General features: G+C 36.5%; 1 long non-coding RNA gene across 1 annotated transcript; it reads left to right on the forward strand.

Annotated features, from left to right (window-relative positions):
- LOC129146526 (uncharacterized) lies at nt 1–26968 on the forward strand. The gene is made up of 3 exons (XR_008553388.1): nt 1–43; nt 2772–2836; nt 26891–26968. It is a non-coding gene; the product is annotated as an uncharacterized LOC129146526 (long non-coding RNA).

A 26968-nucleotide genomic window follows, 5' to 3' on the forward strand; every position in this document is an offset into this window, starting at 1 on the left:
ATGAAGAAAGCTTTGTGCAGTTGTCAGCCTGAGATTTATGATGGTAAAACTATATTTGGCAGGCAAATCAATGTGTTGTCCACTTTTTTTTTTTTGTTTCTGCCCTCATTTTAACTCAATGCTTGATATTCAAATAGAATATTAAGAGATTCTTGGTCTTTGGAACAGTTATGATATTAATAGATGACTTTTTATAAACTGTGTATGGGATGATTAGCTATTTGTATACATGTCCAATGAAGGCAACATTTAGTATTTCTGTGTATTTGTAATTGCAAATGTCGGATCTTGAAAGTAAGGAGGTATTAGAGGATTTTTTTTATGTCTACAATTAAAACATGTCGAGTGATCTATAAATTACCCCACATAGATAAATAGTGGATTAAAATTAGGCACTCTCATTCTGTCATCACTATAATATTAATCACTGGAGTTTGGGCCTTTAAAGTTAATATATACCTTTTAGCAGTATATGTTACTACATATTAAATTACACGATAGCTGACAGATTTTTAAATCAAAACATTTTTCTCTGCTTATGTCACAAGAAATACAGAGTAATTTTTGCACACATAGCATATTATTTTTTACACATGTTATTTTCACCATTTATATCTTCAGTGAATTAAGGCATTTTATCACTAACTATTCCTGTTCGCATATATATCAAAATAAGGTGATCAGATCACCATTTTCATTTAATATGCAAAGAGCAAGCTCATGATGTCAATACTATTTTACCAATTGTTAGCAAAACAAAACTGAGATAAAATACCAAAGCTATTTAGTTTCTTTCATTTAGAAAGAATTTTGTTATCAAAAAATATATTTTTAAAATGATGAGGAAACATATGGCTTTTATATCTTCATCAACCCAAAATTGAAATTTTTATTATATATCCTATGGTAACTATTTCAATTTATTTTACTCTTTATAAATTCTGAATATTCAGGGAAGTATGGATACATCATATATAGATAGTTGGCATATGTCCTTTGAAGAATGGGTAGGTAAGATTGGCTGCATGTTAGTTAATTTCCCAAACCAAACCTCTTTTCTAAATCTATTGTCATCATGCTTTGTTCATTTGCTGCTGCACAGACTCACTGTAGAAGTTGAAACTTGCATGGAATAGTCATGTAGCAATACAATATTTTGCAAATCAATGAATCAATGTTTCTTTACCTACATTTCAATAGAGTAAAGGAAAAGTAGACCTTTCGCTATTAAACTGTGTTTGTAACTTCTGTGGTTATTATAACTGTATGTTTGTCACTTGTATTGCACTGTGAGATCAACTATGATGGGAATTGTGTCATATTCATCCCTGGGTATTGAATATTTTGAACAATTTTTAGCACTGAAAAAAATTGAGTGAAGATAAGCTAAGGTACTTCTTAAGAATTTATTTATTAAAGTGGAAAAGGTTTGACTTTGTTATATTTTCTTCTTAAATTCCCTTTAACTCAAATATATTCAAATAAGCAAAAATTATTCTATCACTGTTTGATTAGTATAAAAAATAAACCCACATAAATGAGATAAAAAGTCTTCAGAGATAGCTAGAAATTTTTAAAGTAATGTCATATATTAATGATTATGCATTATAATGTAGTAAATAGTATTTTTAAAATAACGTATGAATACCAAGACAGCTTTAACATAGTATATCAAAAATAACTTTTATTTTCATATCAATTTATAGTTCCTAAGACATTTTTCACATGTATTTTCTCATATCCTTATTCCAATTTTACAGATAAGGATTCTAAGGGCCAGAAAGTTTTAAGAACTTGCTCAAAAATAGAAGGAAGTTATTCTAATTCCAAATGTAGTCATCTTTCCACTATAAAAAAATGAATGGTTTTATTCCCTGTCTCATATCTCTATTTATTTACAAATAATGTGTTTGATTTAAAAAGAAATAAGCCTGGCAAGTTTAGTAACATGCTACAGTCTTGTATTTAATTTTTTTTAATTGCAAGTTAAAAAGTTCTTTTGAATAACAAATCAATAGTTAATGCATTTGTCCATCCATCTTGGAAAAATTAATTCACAGATCACAACAGGATTTTAAGTAACACTTAGCATGAGAAGAACCAAAACTAGGTGGAATGACTATCTACAAGTGAATTGTCCTTAAAGTAACTTAAAAACAACCATAGCTCCATGTATACCACATCAGTTCATTGTCACCATCATTGAGTCAACCCATGCATCTTTCTCTCTGAGGGGCGTGCTCTGTTACTCACCAAGATTTTGCAACAGGGATACAGGAAGGCAGCCTTGGAGAGTGGCAGTCATTCTGGCAGATGAAAATCCTTGGGAAAGACACAGGGCCTGTATCCAGACTGGAATGGGGGACCTCCGCAGTGAATATGAAATAATATGTTGCATCCTAATTGAGCCCTGAGAGAGCTATCCCCAGAATGGGCTAGTTATAGTATAAGCAAAGGTTAAGATCATCCTCCCACCAACCCCTGTTTTCTCCTGAGTCCAGAGGAAGATCTACAAACCACAGAGTACTGGGAAAATGAGACAGACCTGGGAAGAAACCTCCAAATTTCACTCCATGCTGTGAAATCTACAGGGATTCAAAAATCCAACCACCGCCTCCAGCCTTAGAAGGTGGAGAACTTGGACCCCCTACCCAGTGTGCAGCAGTTCTAGAGACATGTGCCCCCCAAATCTGGACCCATCTCTGCCTGATCCTTACCCACTCTGGCATGGAGGGCAGTAATGACTATGTACTTTGTCTCCCTTTCTCTAGTGCTAATACTGCTGGCTTTGACCACCTGTGTTTAATGATGCAGGATAATCAGGCCTCCTCCAGTGGTAAGTATTTTAAAATTTTTTCTCTATGTGTAGATATTTTCCTGGCAGAGTTTACTTTGCCATGTTTCTGGGCATGTCCTCAAGGGAAGATTTTTTTTTTTAATTTTAATTATTTTTATTTTTTACATCATTGTTCATTTTTAAACAATATTTGCACCCCCCACCCCACCCCGCCTCAGGTGTAGTCCCCATGGAATTTCCTTCCTCAATGCACCTGTGCACCATCACCTCGGTCCCCTGTGCTCATCCCTCCCTCCCTCTGATCCCTCTCCCTCCTCCTCCCCTGCAGGATGTCTCGGATTTATAATTGTCTGTTTTTGCTTTGTTGTGTTTTGTACTGTTATTGTTTTTTCCCCTGATGCCTTATTTGGTTCCCCTATATTCCTGCTATTAAGTGAAACCACCTGATATTTTTTCTTTTCCTTCTGACTTATGTCATTGAGTATAATTCCTTCTAGCTCCATCCATGTTGCTGCAAATGGCATGGGTTTATCTTTTTGATTGCTGAGTAATATTCCATTACATATATATGCCACATCTTCTTGATCCAGTTATCTATTTTTGGGCATTTGGGTTGTTTCCAGGTTTTACCTATTGTAAATAGTGCTGCAATATACATCGAAGTACAGGTGGTCTTGTGAATCAATGTTTTTGTGTCCTTTGGGTAGATCCCTAGGATTGGGATTGCTGGGTTGTACAGTAGCTCCATTTTTAGTAGAATGAGGAAACTCCACACAGCTTTCCATAGTGGCTGGACCAGTTTGCACTCCCACCAGCAATGCAGGAGAGTTCATTTTTCACCACATCCTTGCTAACATTTGTTGTTGCTAGTTTTTTTTTTTTTTTTTTAGTATGTGCCATTCTTACTGGTGTAAGGTGGTATCTCAATGTGGTTTTGATTTGCGTTTCTCAAGGGAAGATTTTTAAAAAGATGAATCAAAGGGGAAATATGACTCAATCTTCATTTCTTATTTAAGAAAAACAAAAGTCTATTTATGGACTGGTTGACAAATCCCAACAATTGTAGTCAAACTAGGAACAATTTATAGATTATAGATTTATTTTAGTTTAAAAATTGAGATGTTATTTATTATATTTAAATTTTTGATTGGATTTTTTTTTCTTTATGAAAGTATAAACTCCCTTGGTTTCTTGATAAGTTCAAAAGTTGTGAATTTAGGCATACTGATAAAAGATCTTGATAAGAATCATTCATAATAAACATACAAGTTTATAAACAAACAAGGACTTTTCCCTGAACAGCTGTAGTGGCAGGATAGCCACTGAGGCGGTTTTCTAGGTTTTCAGTCCCAGCAGACTGAGTAAAGGAGGAGTCCTGGAGCCCTTAGTGGGTTTCTCAGGCTTTTATTGAGCTTTTTTACATGTACAGTAGCAACCAGGTAGACAGCAGGTAGGGGTGCCAGGGGCATCAGGAGGCCGATAGGCCTCCAAGCCCCCAGCAGGTCTTCACTCCTGGCTTCTCTGGCTTCTTCAACACACTTACCTCTCCTGCCTCCTCTCCTGCTTGTGCTTCTCTTGGTGACTACCTCAGTACTCTCCCATGGCCCACAGAAGTAAATAAGATAGTTTGCAACAATGTAACAACTGCAGGTGCCCCATCAGGCAGGGCAATCCTAATGGTGGGAGGGCAGAAAGCCTGAAAACCATTTACCCTACAATATCACAGTGATAATAAGTGAATTGCATTTTTTTTTTCTACTGTAGATTTTATTGGGACTTTGAGAGACCAAATATAATTTTCCCTCAATGATTTTTTTTTTTTTGAAAATTCAAATGACCAAAATGTTTTATGCCATGGGATTGCTATTCTAACGTATTGCTTTTTTCTCAAAGATTCAAATTCAAGGTAGCAATACATATGGTGCTGCTGGTCGTGAATACTTTTTTGGAAAATAGAGCAGGATCCATACCAATAAGTGAAGTTCAATACTAATCTGATTCGCATGTTTGCTTTTTTCTTTATATTTGTGAATTTATATGTTACTTCAGGAGCTACTGACCCATGCAAAGAGTAACATTCCAGCTCTAAAGAGGTGATGTTTATGGTGACTTTTTTCTTTTGTAATGTTTGTTTAGTCACATTTATTTTATTTTTTTTAAGACATCCACTTTTATTTTTTGCTTCTTTTTTAAAATTTATTTACTTATACGAGAACTGGGGTACAAGCCAGAGGCGCTGGAGGGTGAAAGGATTCACCAGAGACAGAGCAGGGAGCAGAACAGACAGGCAGACTGAAGACACTGCTGAGGGGAGCAGTGGGGCGAGGCAGGAGAGGTCTGCTGTGCCATGTGGGAATCTCCCTGGCCAGCTGGGCATTGAACCAGCGCTGCAGAGGCTGCGGACAGCTTCACAGTGAGGCGCGCAACCCGTCACGCCACCAGGGAGGCCCAGTCACATTTATTTTAAATAATTTGATTAAATGGCTACAGATTTTTGAGAAACACCCACAGACAGCGCCTAATTGTCTTGAGGAAAATAAATTTTTCATCATTTAGGAAGATGATTCTTTGCTGTACAAAATACAAGAGTAGATTAAAATTCTAGAAAACCTCATGACTGATTTACAAATCTTTGTATTTAGCCATTCTACTTTAGTAGTAATTTTATGTTAAGTGTGGCTCTTTGGGGGAGTGTTGGAGGTATTGGGGTGTTCTTAGATTTAGTTCAGAAATATTTCTGTAGTAATATTTTTCTCTGATAGAAAAACAACTTATTCACCTGAACGTATAGTTTTTAACCTAGTTTTAACCCAACTGTCTACCATTTACACTAATTAATGCTGTTCTGTTATTAAATATGACTGCATTAAAATACACATTGTTGGGTCCTCTTTGCCAGAATTCTGATTTTAATAAATCTGAATAGACTCAAGAAATTGCATTTCTAATGAGTGCCTGTGTGATACTAATATGCCCATCCAAGGATTGACCTTGAACACATCCAGGTGTGAGGCTGTGCTCCCCAAATTATATAGTTAAGTAAACAACTAGCAATTCAATAAACTTTGAGGAAAAGAAACAAAGATAACTACTGAGTTAGACAATATATGTGCAAACAGCAGAAAGATGGCCATCTCTCTTAAGAAATTAGAGGGAGAATAGCAACTTAAAGCAAAAAAAAAAAAATCGGTGGAAGAGAACAAAGCTTGAGTACCTAAATTCACATAAATAAAAGTGAAAAATAAAATACAGGTTGAGCAAGTCTAAATAGTAGTTGAGAAGTCTAAACAGTAAAAAGAGAGAAGACAAATAACATCAGAAATAAAAAAGCAGGGGCCTCCCTGGTGGCGCAGCGGTTGAGCACTGGGTTGCGAAGCTGCCCGCAGCCTCTGCAGCGCTGGTTCGATCCCCAGCCACCGGGCGAGGGTCCCACATGGCATGGCAGACCTCTCCTGCCACGCCTGCTGCTCCCCTCAGTGGTGTACTTCGTCAGTCTGCCTGTTCTCTCCGCTCTGGCTCTGGTGAATTCTCTCACCCTCCTGAGCCTCTGACTGTACCCAATGCTTTTATAAATAAATAAATAAATCTTTAAAAAAAAAAGAAATAAAAAAGCGATAAAACCTAGTCACAGATTATGAAAAATTATATACTAATAAATTTGAAATGTTAAATGAAATTTGAAAATTCCCTGAAACACACAGCTATCTTGTTGTTACACAAGAAGAATTGAAAGTCCTATTTTTATTTTAAAAATTGAATATGGAAATGAAAACTTCCAGTGAAGAAAATTCCAGGCTAAAATGAAGCTACCAGTTTTATATAAAGAAGAAATGTAACTTGAAAACAAATTCCTCCAGACGATAAATCTGTTCTTATTTCACCCTTTTTCTCAGAAGATAGTTTTGCTGGGTTCATAATTCCAGTTTAACAGTGATTTCCCCTCAGAACTGAATATATTTTACCTTCTTGCTGCCACTGTTTGCTGCAAAAACCTCTGCTGTCAGTCCAATTTCTGTTGATTTGATCTGTCCTTTCTCTAGAGCTCCTTTTAAGACTTCTTTTGACTTTGGTGGTTTCTAGTTCAGCACAGCTGTCTGGGTTTTCATCTCTGCATTTTATAAATTGTGCCTCATTTCATCTTGTATTTAGGTCAAATTTTATTGAATTTGACCTGCAGAAATACAAATGGTATACATTTGGAATTTGCCATATTTGAGAGGACTTGCAGTCATAATATAGGATCATATTAGCACATTTCAAGTTTCCAGTATAATGCAGGATTCAGTGGTTTGGTTTTTTTAAGATTTATTTATTTACGCAAGAACTGGGGTACAGGCCAGAGGCATGGGAGGGTGAGAGAATTCACCAGAGACAGAGCAGGGAGCAGAGCAGGCAGAAGGACCGAAGTACACTGCTGAGGGGAGCAGAGGGCAAGACAGGAGAGGTCTGCCTCACCATGTTGGAATCTCCCTGGCCAGCCGGAAATTGAACCAGCACTGCAGAGGCTGCGGACAGCTTCACAGCGCTGCACTTAACCTGCTGTGCCACCGGCGAGGCCCAGGAGTCAGTGGCTTAACCCTGTTCACATGAGCAGCCACGTTTAGCATCATGGATCCAACACTGATAATAACATTTACTTCTAGAACTTCTCTAACCCCAATGAGAGAAAATGGTTTAATTAATTAATTTTCCTCACTTTCCTAAAAGTCTAGAAATGCATTAAAATTATACTAGTATGGGCCTCCCCGGTGGCGCAAGGGGTAAGAGTCAGCACTATGAAGCAATCCACAGCTACTGAAGCATAAGTTCGATCCCCAGCCAGGTTGCTGACCCACATAGCGCAACAGACCTCTTCTGTCTTGCCTGCTACTCGCCTCAGCAGTGTATTTCAGTCAATCCGCCTGTGCTGCTCCCCACTCTGTCTCTGGTGAATCTCCTCACCCCTCACACCTCTGGCCTACACCCCAGCTCTTGTATGCATACATAAATCTTTAAAAAAAAAAAAACTAGTGTACATTTTTAGGATCTGGATTTTATTGGACCAGTCCCTTCTGAATATCCAGTCCACCATATTACTAGAAGCCAAAATCCCAAAAGTGACATGTCCATTGTAAAATATTTGGAAAACCATAGAAGCCAAAATCAAAAAGAAAAATAAAATCACCATTATTGTACCATTCAGATGACTCCAGTTGGTATCTAAAATAAAAACATACAGAATTAATTTATTTAATGTTAGATGATAGGGAGGTAAGTAGGTCGATACAATGTTTCCTACAATTTGGATTAAGGGTGACAGATATATAGTATGAATGTTACTATCAGTACTTTCCTCACTTGTCCATGACTGACATCAGTCAGTTACGTCATTCCAACCCCTGGAGTAGCAATATATGTCATGTCATCAAATTCTTGTTATTAAAAAACTATAGACAACAAGTATCAGTCAGCAGTAGTTAGTTGGTACATAAGTTAGTGGTCTGCTGTTCCTTTTTTAAAGTTAATAAATAATATTCATTTATTTTTCAGTCTTTAGAATTGAAAGCATAACAAGCAATTTTAAGAGACTTGAATTAAAAGTTATATTATTTTTAACTAATGAAGCATGCAGAAAATGTAGTAGGGAGAATATATTTGAGAAGTAAAACCATCACCCCAAAAATAGTAAATGTCAATACAAATATGCCATGGGAGAAAAATGTTCCAGGTATCAGAGTGGATTTATATATATATATATATATATATATATATATATATATATATATATGACTGAGTTGTGCTATGCTGAAAATACATTCTAAATGAATAATACATTTTTGCTGAATATCTCAAATAGATCAGAACTATACTGAGAGTGAGAGGTGTAATGGGGAGACACAAGCCTGTCCTTAAAGGCTTATTTTGTTTATAAAGTCCTTAGTTCAAGTTTTTAGTTCAAACTATAACCCAAATCAGACTTGTTCCTGGTATATATGTAAGTTTGCATTGGAGCATGGCCACATCTATTTGTTTCCTTATTGTCTGTGGTTGGTTCTGTGCTAAAAAAGCAGTCATTGCAATATAGAAGATATGACTAAAAATATTTACTTTCTGGGTATTGGTTGTGCAAGAGCTCTGAGTTGGGAGATTTAAATATATGCAAGGTCACTTTCCTCAGCAAATTGAAATTGGAAGCAGCATGTAGAATTTGTGATAACTGTTATCTTAATAATAATGGTTAAGCATTATTTAGACAGATAGACAAAAGACAGATGATTGGTAGATAATAGATCTAGATACCTAGATAAGCTGATTAATTCTTTGATCAACCTGTCATTTCCATTTTACACATGTTAAAACTGAGGTTCATTCAGAGAAGTTTAGCAGATTGCCCAAGGGCACAAGTAGAAGATGGAGACTCCTGGATTTAAATCTCAGCCAGTATCTCTCTAGGCACCTGCCTTTAGCCATTACCCTGTACAGCCACAGGTCAATTGTCAGAGTTATCCATGTTGATTATGACCACTTTGACCAGACAGAAAATGCAGGGGACCCAGAAACACCACACCCAAAAGAAAAAAATAGAGAGAATTAATGAAAGAAAAATGTTTGGCAATAAGAACTTATATGTAAGGCTCAAATATCCCTAACTTCAATAAAAGGGAAATGAACTATGAAATTATTTAGGGAGGCAGTATATGAAAATGAAGGCATTGATACTTCATTCAAATCTCTTAATATATAAAGTTAAATATTCACTCCATTTTAAGTGAATGGTTCTCTCAAAAGAATTAATTTTCTGAGCAATGAGGATATTCATTTAGCATGATTTCACCATCTGCAATTTATGAGCCAAATTATACTCTTTCAGAAAAAAGGAAGTTCATACAATGCATTTAAACTACATCAAGACCAAATCAAAACTGTTGCCCTAAAATTGAAGAAATCACCAAGTAAAAGTTAATCACCTGCACCCTTAGTAGACAATGACCATTATAGCATAATAGGTAACAAATGCTGTACCTGGATGGTTTTAAAAACTTTAGCACTCTATTCATGATATGGGGAGGCAGAGATCAATTCTCAACTCAAAGGGGAACTCTCAGAGTAACATAGCCTTCATAGTGCTAGTGTCTAAAGAAATCCCTTGTAGACATACTTTTGTTTCTTAAATAATTTACAGCGATGCTAAAAACAAATACACCCACACGAGTCTGGAAGGTAACAGGTAAATGAATAAGCAAAGCAGGCTGGGTGGACACTATGCAATAAGAAAGAATTTTTTTGGATGTGGAAAACAATAATAATTGAGATCAAGCTACTTGCTTCCAAAAGGAAATAGGGCTACGTTGTTGTAAGTTATTCCAATGTTTTCCCAAAAAGCTAGGACTCCAATCACTTGTGTAAATTTCCTATATTAAAAAAAGGTGGCAATAAAATGAAAATATTTTAGATGGTGAACAGATTAAAACCACTTTTGAAAACCAGGGAGACTAACAAACTGCACCTTAGCCATATTGCACTGGAGCATCTATTATTTACCAAAGATTAAAACAAAATAAGAATATACACAAAAGAAAAACTATAGGAGAAAGTCATGGTACTGCTTTATATAAGAGAGCTGGCCACCTAACCCCAGCTTTGTTCTTTTACCTTTTTCTCTTTTTGCTCATTTATTCATTCTTTCATTAAATATTTGCTCATTGTCTCTTGGATATCACGCTCAGCAGATAGTCAAAGAAAAAAAAAACATAATTAAATAATGGCAGCTATTTAATACTTGCTGGTTCAGGGGTGCTATGAAAGCACAGTGGGAACTATTAATCTGTCCAGGAAGTTCAGAAAGTCTCACTCGATTTAGTAGGGAGCTCCTGGTTTTGTTTTCTCACCATCCATTCTTGCCCTCTTCCTTTTATTTTAACATTGCTTCAATTTTAGTTTGAGGAATATTTTAATCCAGATAGGCTAATTAAAAGCAACCTAAAAATTTGTTTCTTGCTCATGCTACATGTCTTAAAAGAATAGAGAGAGGGCCTCCCCAGTGGCGCAGCAGTTGAGCGCTGGGTTGCGAAGCTGCCATCAGCCTCTGCAGCCCCGGTTCGATCCCCGGCCGCTGGAAGAGTATCCCACATGGCGCACAGACTTCTCCTGCCACCCGCTGCTCCCCTCAGCAGTGTACTTCGTCATTCTGCCTGTTCTGCTCTCCGCTCTGATTCTGGTGAATTCTCTCACCCTCCTGCGCTTCTGACTGTACCCAGTCCTTGTATAAATAAATAAAATAAATATTAAAAAAAATAAAATAAAAGAATAGAGATTTACTGTCCCACAAATATTCGGAGACCAAGGTTCTACCACCATTAGCTACACTGTCAAGAACAAATGGAAGATACAATTTGAACATCTTGTGCTAGCTTAGTCATGATAGCTTAGAAGCATCACTTGCTCTCACATCTCATTGGTTCAAATTAGCTACATTGTCTCATCTAACTTCCAGGAGGTTTGGAAATGTGAAAGGACATATGGAACCATCACCCTGTGCCACTGTATGAAGTTTGGAAGGATTCTTTTTTTTTTTTTTAAAGATTTATTTTTATTTTATTTTATTTATACAAGCACTGGGTACAGTCAGAAGCGCGGGAGGGCGAGAGAATTCACCAGAGCCAGAGCGGGGAACAGAACAGGCAGAAGGACCGAAGTACACTGCTGAGGGGAGCAGCCGGGGGCAGGAGAGGTCTGCGCGCCATGTGGGACCCTCCTCCAGTGGCCGGGGAGCAGCCAGGGATGGAAGCGGCACTGCAGAGGCTGCGGGCAGCTTTGCAACCCAGCGCTCAACCGCTGCGCCACCGGGGAGGCCTTGGAAGGACTTTCAATCAAGCATTCTACCAGCCCTTGTTTGAGACGTGAGTATGTTACCCAACCTAAGGCAGCCAGATAATTTACTTTCTTTGACTCTTGAATCTTGAACTGAGTCTTACGGAGTCCCAAACAGAACTAATTCATTCTAAGAAGATATCTACTTTTTCTTGTGGTGCAATCCTTGAATTATTCTTTTCTTTGTGGCTTGAAAATTCAATACATTCAATCATCTTCTGATTACTCCATGTGCTTCCAAAAAATAATCATTGACCACCTAATCTATTCAATCATTTTTTTAAAGATTTATTTTATTTATACATACAAGAACTGGGGTACAGGCAAGAGGTGTCTGGTATAAGAAGATTCACCAGATACAGAGTGGGGAACAGAGCAGGCAGCTTCACTGAAATCTGAAATACACTGCTGAGGGGAACAGCAGGGGAGTCAGGAGAGGTCTGCTGCACCATGTGGGAAGCTCCCTGGCCTGGGGTCAAACTCTCACTGCAGTGGCTGCAGAGAGCTTCATAGGTTGTGTTTTAACCCCTTGCACAAATGGGGAGGCCCTCAATCATCTTTTGTAAACAGTAAACAAGTGTAACTAATACACTAGAAGAGGCGGTATGCAAAACAAGTCTTAAAGGATGACCAAGAGTTTGATATGATATGAGAGATGAGTTGGATTACACAAGAGTGGCAGAAAGCAAAAGGCAGCGAAGCCAGGTAGAGCCATGTAGAGCCTTGTACAACTAGTTGTGCACAGCTAAAACAAAGGCTTTCGTCTCTATACCTGGCAAGGATAGAGAAAGGAAGTAAAGGCAGGGAAATAAAACTAAAGACATTCCAAACCACGCTAATGCAGTTTAGATTTTATCCTGTGGACAAGTGCACATGCTCCAGCCAGAGAAGTATGATTGGCTACAAATAATGGGAAATTATTAAAGGCTTTTAAGTAACTGCAATTTCACTATGATTTAGCTGTGTTTTTTTTTTTTGAACAATCTTATTGAGATATATTTAACATATCATAAAACATACTGATTTAAAGTATGCAATTTAGTGTTTTTTAATATATTCACAATGTCGTGCAACCATCTCCACAATTTATTTTTTAAACATTTTCATCATTCAAGAAAGCAACCCCATAATCATTTATAGTCACTCCCTATTGCATAGCCCCTGACAGCCACTAATCTATGTGCTGTCTCTACAGATTTGTCTAGTTTGGATATATTATATAAATGGAATAAAATAATAAGTATTCTGTTTTGATTGGCTTTTTACACGTAGTATAATGTTTTCAAGGTGCAGTCATGTTGTAACATGTAGTACTTCAGTCTTCTTACTACTGAATAATATGTCTTGTATGGGTTATATTGTATTTTGCACTCTATTCACTAGTCGATGGACATTTAGATATTTCCAGGTTTTGGCAATAATGAAAAATGCTGCAATGAACCTTCATATACAAGTTTTTATATGAACATATGTCTTCATTGCTTTTTCATTTATACCTAGGAATGGAATTGCTAAGTCCTGTGTATGTTTAGTAATTTAAAGAAGTACCAAACTACTTTCCAAAACAAAAACACCATTTTACATTCTGATCAGCGGTATATAAGAGTTTTAATTTTTCTCCATGCTTGCTGAGACTTGCTTGTTCCTGACCATATTTTATATTTTATCATGGTAGAAGGTATGAAAATGTATTTCACTGAGCCTCCCCTGGTGGTGCAGGCGGTTGAGCGCAGCACTGTGAAGCTGTCCGCAGCCTCTGCAGCGCTGGTTCAATCCCCTGGCCTGGAAGAACCCCACATAGTGCAGCAGACCTCTCCTGGCTCGCCCGCTGCTCCCCACAGCAGTGTATTTAAGTCAGTCTGCCCTGTTCCCCGCTCTGTCTCTGGTAAATTCTCTCACCCTCACGCGCATCTGGCCTATACCCAGGTTCTTGTATGCATGAATAAATAAATCTTAAAAAAGAAAAAAGAAAATGTATTTCACTGAGATTTTTATTTGCATTTTCTTGATGACTACTTATTTTGAACTTCTTTTCAAGCTATGTAGACTGTGCATTTCATTGAGAAAATGTAAATTCAAATCCTTTACCAGTTTCTTAGTTGGCCTATTTTATTTTAATGTATTCAATTATAAGAGTTCTTTATATGGTCTGGATACAAGGTCTTTCATCAGTTAGGTGATTTGCAAACACTGTCATTACATGGGTCATCTTTGCATTTTCTTGATAGTGTCCTGTGATACACAAAATCACAAATTTGATGATGCCCTACTTATGCATATTTTTTATGTGACTTGTGCTTTTTGGAGTTGTATTCAAGAAATAATTACCACATCCAAGAACACAATAAAATTTCTCCCGTTTTTCTTTTTGAATTAAAGATTTATTTATTTATTTAATTATACAAGCACTGGGTACAGTCAGAAGCGCAGGAGGGTTAGAGAATTCACCAGAGCCAGAGCGGAGAGCAGAACAGGCAGACCTACGAAGTACACTGCTGAGGGGAGCAGCGGGCGGCAGGAGAGGTCTGCGTGCCATGTGGGACCCTCGCCCGGCGGCCGGGGATCGAACTGGCACTGAAAAGGCTGCTGGCAGCTTCTTAGCAACCCAGCGCTCAACCACTGCGCCACCGGGGAGGCCCTCTCCCATTTTTCTAGGTAAGAGTTTTAGAGAGTTTTAGTTTTATTTACTACTTCTGTTTAGGTCTATTACTAGTTTTGTGTTAATTTTCTGCATGGTGTGTGGTAAGTGTCCAACTTCATTCTTTTGTATTTTAACACAGTTATTCCAGATCACATTATTTATTAAAAGATATTTATGAAAGTTTAAAAATTAATTAAGGAAAATTTGGAATTAGAGTTCAATTAGGATGCTAATACTATAGTGTAAATATGAGTGCATAAAAAGATTTAACTAAGTTGATGACATAAGATTAAGCCAAAAATTAAGCCGAAAATCATTTATAGGTAGAACTTATGTTTTGTGGATATTTGTCACTTGAGAGTATTTCTTGGCATTCACTCCCCATTTCAAACACCACTCCAACTTCCCTTTGGGTAAAGTATTTCTCCCAAACTGTTTGTTGCCTGAGTAGATGGTAGGTTACCACTCACTACCTGTAGACAGAGAGAAGGCATAGGAATTACACTTGAGCTACTAGAAGCCATCTCTTTGGACTTTGATTCTCTCTCTCTCTCTCTCTCTCTCTCTCTATATATATATATATATATATATATATAATTGGAAGAACTTTGTTGTAGTTGCTTCATTTCAGAGACATATTTGTGGTTCTGGCTACCTCATGCTGCATGATAAACTTCTTTAAAAGTGGTAGGAAACCATTACTTTATCATATCTCATGATTTTGTAGCTTAGTTTGGACAGAGCCAATGTCTTCTGTGCCAGGAATCCTCAGCCCTCACATTAAAGGAAGAACAATTCCTTTCCATGCCTGCTATCTTGTTGAGGATGAGAAGAAGGCTGTGTTCAGTCTGGTTCCTCTCCTTCTATTCTCAGGTCCTTTCCATGATGTCACTTCCTACATGGAATTAGGGGATTGGTCTCAATATCTTGTTAGGGGAGTGATGTCACAGAACTTGCATACCTCTTTAATCTGTGATGTATACTTAGAGAATCATTATTACTCCAGTTCTTCTTTCCTAGTTTTCCAAAGCTGCCTTAGTCTGTGAATTTTTAGTAGGCTTCCAATAAATTGGTAAGAATCCCAACTCATGCAGTCGAAGAATTAGAACCTGAATAGAGACATAAGATGCAAAAGAGAGATATCTCAAATTTCTCTCACAGTTGTATTTTGGATGATTAAAATAGTTGTATTGCCAATCTGATACATAAGATATAAGATTAAGGTGGTTGAGAAGACAATGAGTTCTACTTTGTGGCACATACTTATCCTCAACAATCTGTTGACTATGCCACCCTGGGTCAGATATTTGTGAATTTTTTTAAAGATTTATTTATTTATTTATACAAGCACTGGGTACAGTCAGAGCGCAGGAGGGTGAGAGAATTCTCCAGAGCCAGAGTGGGGAGCAGAACAGGCAGACTGATGAAGTACACTGCTGAGGGGAGCAGAGGTTGCAGCAGAAGAGGTCTGCACGCCATATGGGACCCTTGCCAGTGGCCGGGGATCAAACCAGTGCTGCAGAGGCTGCGGGCAGCTTCACAGCTCAGTGCTCAACCGCTGTGCCACTGGAGAGGCTGTATTTGTGAATCTTAAACACATATTGAAACTGAATCCATAGACATGGATATGATGTGTAGGATGAAAAGAAATTAAAATCAAGTAATGATCCCTTGGTAGGCCAGACATTTTAAAAACTCAGCAACAGTAGATGGGAATGGGTCAGAATGGTAGAAATCATAAATGAGAACTTAAAGTCTGAGGGAACAATAAGTAATGGAAGGACAGGTCACAGACACGGTAGAAGGTGAGAAATTTAAGATGTTCTCTGTGGATTGATGAAAGCAAAAGAGATCCAGAAGAGAGTGGAGGCTTTTCCATAGAAATATATTTTTATGGTTTCTGTGTGGACGAATGGATGCAAACTAGAAGGATCACTCATATATAAAAGAGAAAGAAAAAAGAAAATGTTTCTGCCTTTGAAAGGTGGAGACTGGGAAAGATCATGTGAGTGAAGATGACTTTATATCTAGGAAAGAGAACTGCTGAATGGGCTCTGTTGCTTTCTGTTTTATTTTGTTTTTCTCTCTGATGGCTTTATACTATGAGAAGATAGGTACGGCTACCTGCTGAAACCAATGTGAGGCAGGAAACAACGTCATAAATTTATACAAGCTGTTCTTTGATAACTTCCTCCCGTTTCCTTGCCAGTGTCAGTTCTGTCTCCTTACTCAATGCTCTAAGAGTATCTCTGCCACCTGTCTCTATCAGGTCTATACAATTGTAAAATCATCTCTTTAAAATACAACTTCAGGGCCTCCCAGGTGGCGTAGTGGTTGAGCGCTGGGTTGCAGTGCTGAGTGCAGAGGCCCGCAGCCTCTGCAGCACCGGTTTGATCCCCGGCCTATGGCGAGGGTCCCACATGATGTGCAGACCTCTCCTGCCGCCCGCTGCTCCCCTCAGCAGTATACTTCGTCACTCTGCCTGTTCTGTTCCTCGCTCTGGCTCTGGTGAATTCTCTCACCCTTCCACACTTCTGACTGTACCCAGTGCTTGTATAAATAAATAAATAAATCTTTAAAATACAACTTCAATTATATGAACACCATAAACACACACACACGCACACACACACACAGGCTTAAGGAAACCAATCCCTTGCTCCCTACTGCTTTGAATATTTTAAGGTCAACCACTTCATTACCTCCCTCATATCTGTCTTGCCTCCTCAAATATATACTCAGATAAAAAAAGTCTTTATTCCCCACGTTCTGCCTTTTTTACATCATAACCCCACTCCTTATGCTTCTTCCACCTAAAAGGTTTCCTAAGCATCTCTACCTTCCTACTTTTGTCCGTTTTTCAATCATAGGACCTATGATGGGATAGGAAGAGAGCAATCAGCCTTAGATCTTACATCCATCAAAATCCTCAAGTTTACCTTCAAATATGGAATTCGTATGGCTAATGGTTGCATGTGTGTGTGTGTGTGTGTTTAAAATCACATTTATCATTTCTTTATTATTGTACTAGTTACCTCCAAAAAATAAAGGTAGCTTGAGGCTTGCTAGACTATTTATTCAAGCTTAATAAGAAAAAATATATAAAATGTTAGTAACTAAAATTTATTATACAGTGTTTATTATGTACAGGTACTACTCTATACCTTATATTTTATTTAATTTTTAACATCAGTCCTATAAAGTAGGTGCTGTTACCTTTTCAATATTGCTGAAAGCAAACTGAACTTACTGTGCATGGGCAACGTGGAGAAGGTCACACAATTTGAATGACACCTAATTCATAAGTTGTTTTTATTTTCTTTTAATTCTGCTAGATAATAAATGATCTCACTTTTCCTTGACCACTCCCACAATAGCAAATGTTCATTTACTTATGAGATTCTCTTTGCTTTTTATCGTTTTGTCAAAAATATGATTTATCTCCAAAATGGTCTGAAAGCTTTGTAAAATTAAGAATTGAGGATACAAATGGGCTCTTTGTATGCTCAGTGCCAATAATGACCCTTGCACACAGTAGGACTTCAATATGTCCACTGCATTATATTTAAGCATCAGAGTCACACCAGTTTTTAAATAAATTTAACATTTATGCAGGAAAGAAAAATGCAGGTCAATGTTAGTGTAATTACAAGTTGAGTAAATCAATAAGTACTGAAAGCATTAGTAAGATAACAAATATGACTCCAGTAATGATAACAATGGAGAAAAATCTTATGTTTATTTTTGCAGACATAGTCTTTCATTCTCCATACTTCCTTTCCATCTACATTTATTAGCATCTGGTATGGACTTCAGTTCTTTCTTCTTTAACATTAAATCTATAAATATTTGCTGGATGATCAAATTATATGTAAAAATGTCCTTGCCATCTGTGTTTTCGGGTCTAAAGGTGAAAGAAAGAAACTTAAAAATATGTGAATCAAATGGTAATCTGTTAGAAATGATGAAACCGGTTACATGTCCTTATACAGGATATACACGACGTTACTCTTTATCTCCCTTTACTTTTTCTCATTTCTCTCTTTTATCTCTTTTAAGAAAGACATTCTATGTTCATCCCCTTTTTCTTTTCTCTCACTGCCTGGCCTTTCTTACTTTCTCCCTTCCCTGCTACCTAACTTATTTTCTAAACTAATTCATAATTTTCTATGAAAATCTCAACTTACAATAGAAAATGTAAAAATAGAATTATCTATATAAATTGCAAAATCATTTTACACTTTGCCAACATCAAACAGGGAACTGAGATACATTTTATTCTCTCTAGCAATTAGACACTGATATATTTTATTCAATATATCTTTTAGTTACATATTTCCAAATTTAAATCTAAACATTCAGAAGCATTTCAATGTGTAATTGCTAATCTATCATAAGTGTCTTTAATAAATGGTACCAATAATTCTCATTTTGACATGAATTATTCATTTATTTTCTTCTTAGTAGTTTCTGGCCTTTGTTTTTCCTATACACAATTTAAAATTAGATATACTTATGTTCATATATTCCAATACTTGCTCTGTAAGTATATATTTCCCCTATTTCCAGGTTCCAAGATGGCCAACATTTTGTTTATATTGTTATTTAATATATTACAAAATAAAAGTTAAAACTCCATTGCACTTGCTCATTTTGTAGTTTAATAAAGACTCTATTGTATAGCCTTTGGTCACACAGAGCATATTAAGTGAAAATATAAATTGACAGGAATGAAAGCTCTATGGTTTCATTATGGTCTGAGTATAATTTCACTAGAACTTCTGTTTTGTCACAATGCTGTGTGTCTAACTCATTCCCCTCTGGAAACCAGGAAAACTTAAGAATGGATCAGCTATTCTCAAACTTCAGTATGTGGGAAAGGCACTTAAAAATTTAATCCAGAAACTCTGTGAACCCTTGATTCACTATGTATATGCATAGACTCTGTTCTCTTGACAAAACGTGACAGCTTGGTCCCCAGTCATCCAAGCATAGAAAGGAGTAAGACAAAATGATCAAATTATCTCTTGTCTAAAGTGATTTCTAGAATACCTAACACAGCATAACTATATAACATTGATCAAATCTTAAATACAGGGGAAGAGAGATGAAAATTTGGTATTTTAGCTGGATAGAAGTGAGCTCACTAAATGGAAAAGCAAGAGTTGGTATGAGATAGGCAGGTAGTAGTCTCTGCTATAGGAAGTGAAGGAGGGGAGAGGCACAGAAGCAGGCAAGAGGGATAGTAAAGGAGAGCTACTGTCTCCTGAAAAAAAAAAAGGGAATGGAGGCATCACACTCCCAGATTTCAAACTATACTACAAAGCCATGATCATCAAAACTGCATGGTATTGGAACAAGAACAGACATACAGACCAATGGAATCGAATAGAAAATCCAGAAATAAACCCACAGATTTATGGTCAACTAATCTTTGACAAAGGAGCAAAGACTATGCATTGGAGCAAAGAAAGTTTGTTCAATAAATGGTGCTGGGAAAACTGGGTCGCTACATGCAAAAGAATGAAGCTTGACCACTACCTCATACCATACACAAAAATCAACACAAAATGGATTAAAGAACTAGACATAAGACCTGAAACCATAAAATATATAGAAGGAAATGTAGGCGAAACACTACATGATATGCACATCAAAGACATCTTTACAGACACATCACCCAAAGCAGTGATAGTGAAGGCAAAGATAAACAGCTGGGACTACATCAAATTAAAGAGCTTCTGCACAGCAAAAGAGACAATAACAAAAACAAAGAGAAACCCCACCAACTGGGAGAACATTTTTGCCCACAACGCTAATGATAAAGGACTGATCACAAAAATCTGCAAAGAGCTGATGAAACTCAATAACAACAAAGAAAATAATCCAGTCCAAAAATGGTCAGAAGAGCTAAAAAGAAACTTCTCTGAAGAAGAAATGCAAATGGCCAACAGGCATATGAAAAAATGTTCAACATCACTTGTAATCAGGGAAATGCAAATCAAAACTATCATGAGATACCATCTCACACCAGTGAGAATGGCACATATTAAAAAAACTAGCAACAACAAATGTTGGCGAGGGTGTGGAGAAAAAGGAACTCTTCTGCACTGTTGGTGGGAGTGCCAACTGGTCCAACCACTATGGAGAGCTGTGTGGAGATTTCTTGACCTACTACACATAGAGCTTCCATATGATCCAGCAATTCCACTCCTAGGTATTTACCCAAAGGACACAGAAACATCAATTCCAAAGAGCAACTGCACCCCTATGTTTATAGCAGCACTATTTACAATAGCTAAGCTTTGGAAACAACCCAAATGCCCAAAAATAGATGACTGGATCAAGAAGATATGGTACATATATACCATGGAATATTCCTCAGCATTCAAAAAAGATAAACACATGCAATTTGCAGCAACATGGATGGCGCTGGAAGGGATCATGCTCAGCGAAATAAGCCAGAAAGAAAAAGAAAAATACCGGATGGTCTCACTCATAGCAGGAATCTAGAAAACTTAAATAAGGGACCAGGAAAATGAATAACTATAAGAAAGTGAAAATCAAAATCAACAAAAAAATATGAACCAGAGACACTCTATGGGGGGTAGAGGGCGGGAGGGGAGGGATTGGGGTCAAAATAAGGGGGTTGCAATTGTATGGGGAATATAAAAATAAAATTTATTAAAAAACATAATAAAAAAATAAAACATCAAAGGCAGAAAAAAAAAAAAAGAAAAGGAGAGCTACTGAGAGGAACTGAGACCAAGAAGGATTTGGGAAATAGGAAAGGCTGAGACAGGGACAGTGATTTTAAACAATATAGGAACAGAAGAAACAAAACAGCTCCCAGGAATTTTTTTCTTTTCTTTTTTTCTTTAGCCAAATTTGCTCTAGGTCTATCCAACTTGATGCAAATGGCAGGGTTTCATCCTTTCTTTTTTTTTTTAATGAATTATTTTATTTTATATAGTTATTACATGATTTTTCATTATTGCATAATGTATGCATTTTCATTTTGGTTATATTCCCCATACAATTCCCACCCCCTTTTTCTGACCCTAGCCCCTCTTCTCCTCCCCCCGCCTCCCACTGTAGTGTGTCTCTGGTCTATAGTTGCTTGTTGATTTTGATTTTTACTTTATTGCAATTAGTCTTTTTTCTGGTCCCTTATTTAGGTTTTCTAAATTTCTCAGGAAAATATTTTACTGAAATGTTGCTGAGCCTGCCACCACCTAGAGTAAGATCTGGTTACAGGATAATTAGGGAACAGAAAAACAACCACCATGAAACTTCCCGAACACCTAGTGCCTAATCAATAGTCTGGCACATTGGGCAACAGGAAGTCTGCCGATATATAATCATGGACAGGGCTGGAGAAAATGGGCATCCTCCCTTGGACACCCCCCCCACCCCCTTCCTGCTGTCAGGAGTTCTTTCCTCTTGCTTCAGTAAATCCACGCTTGCTCTCGAGTTTGCTGTGGTGGCTGTTATTCTTCAACTGGCTTACACACCCAGACCCACGAACATCCACTCTCCTAACACTATCAGTTCTGATTCCTTATAAAACACAGGGATTAATTTCTACCAACCCTCAAGGATTTAAATAAATAAAATTTGAAAATTCAACTAACTGGTCATTTATAAAATTACCTGAGGATGATGAAGCACAACCAAAATTGATGATTGTCAGCAGCAGTAATTGAAAATATTAATACTAGTTGTTGCAATAATACCACTTCTTTTGTTAATCAATACTCATTTCCAGAAAAACATGTGTAAGGAAAATGAGTTAAAATCAGACTATTTTTCGCCATCCACACAACAAGGCAGCACATAACCTTGAAATGCTATGTTTTCCAGCTTTTGAATACCCAACAAACAACAGATGGGCTTTGCATTTGCAATGCCCAACACTGTATTAGTTGTGTGGCTATTGGGCACTTAACAGGTTAAAGGGGGGTAGAAGTTGAGTTGCTGATCTGCCTCTCTCAGAGTGGCAGAGTTTCAGTCTCTCTCTGCCTGCTTTTGTATACAGTCCTCTTTTTCAGCATTAAAGGTCTGCAAAATCCACTGAAGTCTCCAAAATTTCTTTTTTCCTCTGCGAGAATTGACAATGAAACTACCTAACCCAGGGTGGTTGCACAGCAGCACATAAAATCATTTCAAAGGATACCAAGACTGAGCTTCGATTTCAATAAGCATACACATTTGTTCTCTATGCTTTTATAACTCTTCTAATAAGTATTTATAATTCATTATGCTTCAAATAAACTGATGGACATTTGTACTGTAACTAATTAGACTGAAACAACTTTCAAAATGCTAAGGGAATCAGTATATCTTGTGGTTAAGAATGTGAAATTTGATGTTGAGTTTAAATTTAGGATTTACAACTGAAGAGCTATGGGTGACCTCCCTTTTCAGTGATTTAATCTCTAAGCCTCAGTTTCCTAAATTATAGCACAGAGATAACAATAAAAATTAAACTTGAAGGGCCTCCCCGGTGGCGCAGCAGTTGAGCGCTGGGTTGCGAAGCTGCCCACAACCTCTGCAGCACCAGTTCAATCCCTAGCCACCAGCGAGTGTCCTACATGGTGCACATAGTGTCCTACATACTGCTGTGCCCGCTGCTCCACTCAGCAGTGTACTTCATCAGTCTGTCTGTTCTGCTCCCTGCTCTGGCTCTGGTGAATTCTCTCACCCTCCCGCGCTTCTGACTGTACCCAGTGCTTGTGTAAATAAATAAATAAATCTTTAAAAAAAAATTAAACTTGAAGATCTATAATGCAAATTAAATTAGATGATACATAAAATGTATAGGATTTAATAAATAGTCATAAATATCATCTTTCAAGATCCTCTCAACCAAACCCTAAAGAGTTATCAGAGATTAATTTTTAAAATAATAATCCCAAGAGCAATATGTCCCCAAATACATTGGCAGTATACTTAGGGAATATAAAGAAACATAAATACTTATAGTTAGGCAAATTGTGCCTCATGAGATACTACAACTGAGCAAAATAAGAATTTTTTCCCTACAGCTGAAAATAATTAATGGATTTTAAAACAGCAGAAAATTAAGTATTATCTAAAAGAAGAATGGTTCTAAAATATCAAGTACTTGTTTTTAATTTCTAATCATGGTATAATTAAGTAATACCATCAAGTTTTATTACTTGGAAACCAAATTTCTCTCAATTACTAGAATCAGGAATAAGCTGCAAAACATCCTTAGAGTCTGGCCAATAATAGTACATTTTCTTTAATAATTTTCCAAATATAAGGCAAAATCTTTTTTAATTGAGGTATACTTAGCATATAACATTGCATAAGTTTAAGGTATACACTTGTAGATTTGATATGTCTACATATTACAATATGATTACCATTATAATGTTAGTTAACTACTCTATCATGTCACATAATTATTATTTTTTTGTGGTATGAACATTTAGATCTACTCTCAGCAACTTTGAAGTCTATAGGACAGTATTATTGCCTATAATCATGACACCTTGCATTAGATCTCTATAACTTACTAATCTACTAGTCACAAGTTTGTTCCCTTAAACCACATCTCCCCACATTCCAGGCTCTGGTAACAATCATTCTATTCTCCATTTTTTACAAGTTTTGCTTTTTTAGAGTCCACATATTAGTCATATCATGTATTATGTCTTTCTCTGCAAGTACTTCTGATGAATTAGCCTTTTATGTATAATGCTAAGCTCTGAGATCTTCAAATTTTCTTATTCATTTGACTTGAATGATTATAGTCTCTCATCGCCACTCATTATATCATCACATATTTTGGGATTTACTTTTTCTTAGGAATGTTTTCAAGGCTCCTTAGTAATAGGGCAAGCATTTTTTTCAAAATCAGTTTTATAAGCAGGTATTTCAAGTTGTATAAAAACAATTCAGTGTCTGTTAGGCTAATGTGGGCCTCTTGACCATTTTCATCAATTACACATTTCTCCTCTTCTTTCTGTCCCTTTTATACAGATATTTCTCTTGTCTGTTTCTTTTGCTTTCTCTTTTCTTTTGGCAGTGGACAACTTCAATTCCTGCCTCCTATGGATAGCATCCAGAAAGTGTTTGAATAACTAATTGATATATTTATATAACCATTTATTTAAAAACACACAAGCCCTGAAAACCTACTGAGACCCATTAGATATTTAGAAAAAAAGATAGTCACTGGCCTCAAGGACTCCACAATTACAGTCAACAGACACATAAAGTATTTTAAGGGCATTGGTAATGATAATCACAGGTTACTATGAGATCATGATCCTATAGGAGTAGTTTACAAGCTACCCATAAGGCAAAAAGACTTGGTTAAAAAGGTTGAAATACCGAAGTTATTTTTATGTTTAATTAATATAACTAGATTGAAAGATCCTTCAAATACAGAAAAATATTTTGTTCATCTTTTTTTTTTTTTTAGCTTCTCTACCAAGGATATTAGAGTTGTACAGTTGTTTATTGAATAAAGGAATTACCCAGACTTACTGACGATGTTGATGCTGGCACATCTTTAGCTGCAAAGAACTTCTTTAGCTTGCCCAGGGGTATATGGTTAACTTTTTAATGCTAGCCATTCACAGGAGCAATTTACTTATAGAGTAGAGAGATATCATGAGGACACTCAAAACCTATAGATATTACTTATTCCCAAGTAGGGGGAAAGCACAGAAAGGGACAGCTGGGATGTCTAGAAGATAAACTTTGCTCCAAGGACTCCTAATCTGAGCTGAGCATAGTCTACGAGCATATGCAACTATCCGAAGTGGAGTTTTTGTCTTTTGAATAATGAAATCTTTAACAGTGACTTAAAACCTAGAAGGGGCCTCACATACTGAAGATTCAAGAATAAATGATGGCATAATAAATGTTTTAGTAATCAAGTTTTAAAGGATTAGAGGTTACCCTCTAATCAGAAAAATATGATGCTATTATGAAAATCTCAAATAATTAACTGAATTTTCCTAATCTTATTCACCTCTCAAATTAATTTTTTAAAAAGATGTGAGTGTCCCTTTCTGGTTCTTTTAAAAATGAAATTATTTAGGAGTGATGATAAAATACTGATTAATTGTTTTGTTTTAAAATAATTAGATTAAAATATTGTTTGAAGTTATTCATTTTACCCACTTGACATTTTAATGTATAAATATAATTACAGACTCTTTAAGAATGCTTAATTTTTGCTTTGATATATATGTTAGCAATTGTGTGTTTGAAAGAGAATCATAAAATGTAAAACTTTATGTTTAATCACCAGTGTCAAAAGTTATTAGGTAATAACTACTGGAGAAGAGAATGTGTGAAACATACAAAGGTCCATATTTAAGACATAATTTTTCTAATAGTTTCTCTGATTTTAAGATGTCATGGCGTCATATGAAGGTTAACAGGTCAGATACCAAATGGACTTTTCAAAAAATGTTAAGTGATCAATTTGCACTCATAAAAGGGTTAAGATTACTGGAAGCTAAAGTCCTCTTTGACCAGCATCTAGGTACATCACTGGCTAGAGAGACAATAAAAGCTGCCTCTCTTGAGCGTTCATCTGGCTAAACAAAATAAAAAAGAGAAGCTTCTTATGGAAGATGCCCCCAAATTGTTGGCAGAATATAATTCCATTAAATATTATAAAACTCAAATTTTGACATCGGAAAATATTATTTGATAAATCTGCTTTGTTAATCCTGGTGTCCTTGTGTCCCTCTCTGTAACCCAAGTCTGGTCCTCCTTTTTCTGCTGCAAGGCTAAGCAGAAAGCCCTGATAACACTGCTAAGAGGTTGCACTGGGGAAAGAGAACAGTCTTTTGACAAAGCTGATTTGTTTTTTAAATTGCATTTTTCACTGTTGAAAGTTTTGGCTAAGAGTGTGTTTAAAATCCATTATGATTGTAAATACGATATACTTTATTCAGGCTGTGCCTAAGTGCCAATAAACAAAACTTAGGAGTAGGAATAAATAAGAACAAGGGAATTCTTTCAGTTTCCTAACAGTAGAACTAGATTTCCCCAACAAAATATGATACCTAATTTTTTTAAGATGGGTTTTAGTAAAATTATAAGAAATTTGCTTTTCACAAAGATATTGTAGGAGCATTGTTTTCATTTATTAAGGTAATTTTTTTTCAAATATGTAAGTATGCTTCAATTTGGTTTTGGGTTTTTTGTTTGTTTGTTTTTTAATGATTCAAACGTTCTAAGCAATTGGGATGAGCAATGTTGAGGAATCACAGTGAATGAGAATAATTTTGCACATTTTGCCCACCTCCAATCATTGGACCAAATACCTCACATTTATATTTGGTGATGTTATGATAAAGGCTATGTCTGGGTAGTGTCAAAATATCCAGATGCAAAGAGAATAGCCTACTCAATCAGGCCGCTTTGTTTATCAGCCACCAAACTCCTAGGGTTTGAAGGCTCCCTGCTGATCGTCTGAAATGATCACTTTGCATCTGGATGTTTGGCTTTGTGTAGCCACAAAGAAAGACAAAGTGCTAAATTTTACAGCTGTTAAGGTAACACCCTTTTTTTCTCATCTTATGCTTCACAGAAATAATCTTTTACAGGATAATTTTTGTATTGAATTATACAATTGATGCTCCAAGTCCAGCAAGTGAGAATCCTGTTTGAAGCAAATGCATAGA

The sequence above is a fragment of the Talpa occidentalis genome, unplaced genomic scaffold (genome assembly GCF_014898055.3).
Source record: "Talpa occidentalis isolate TD23 unplaced genomic scaffold, MPIMG_talOcc4v2.1 talOcc4.10, whole genome shotgun sequence".
Classification (NCBI taxonomy): domain Eukaryota; kingdom Metazoa; phylum Chordata; class Mammalia; order Eulipotyphla; family Talpidae; genus Talpa; species Talpa occidentalis.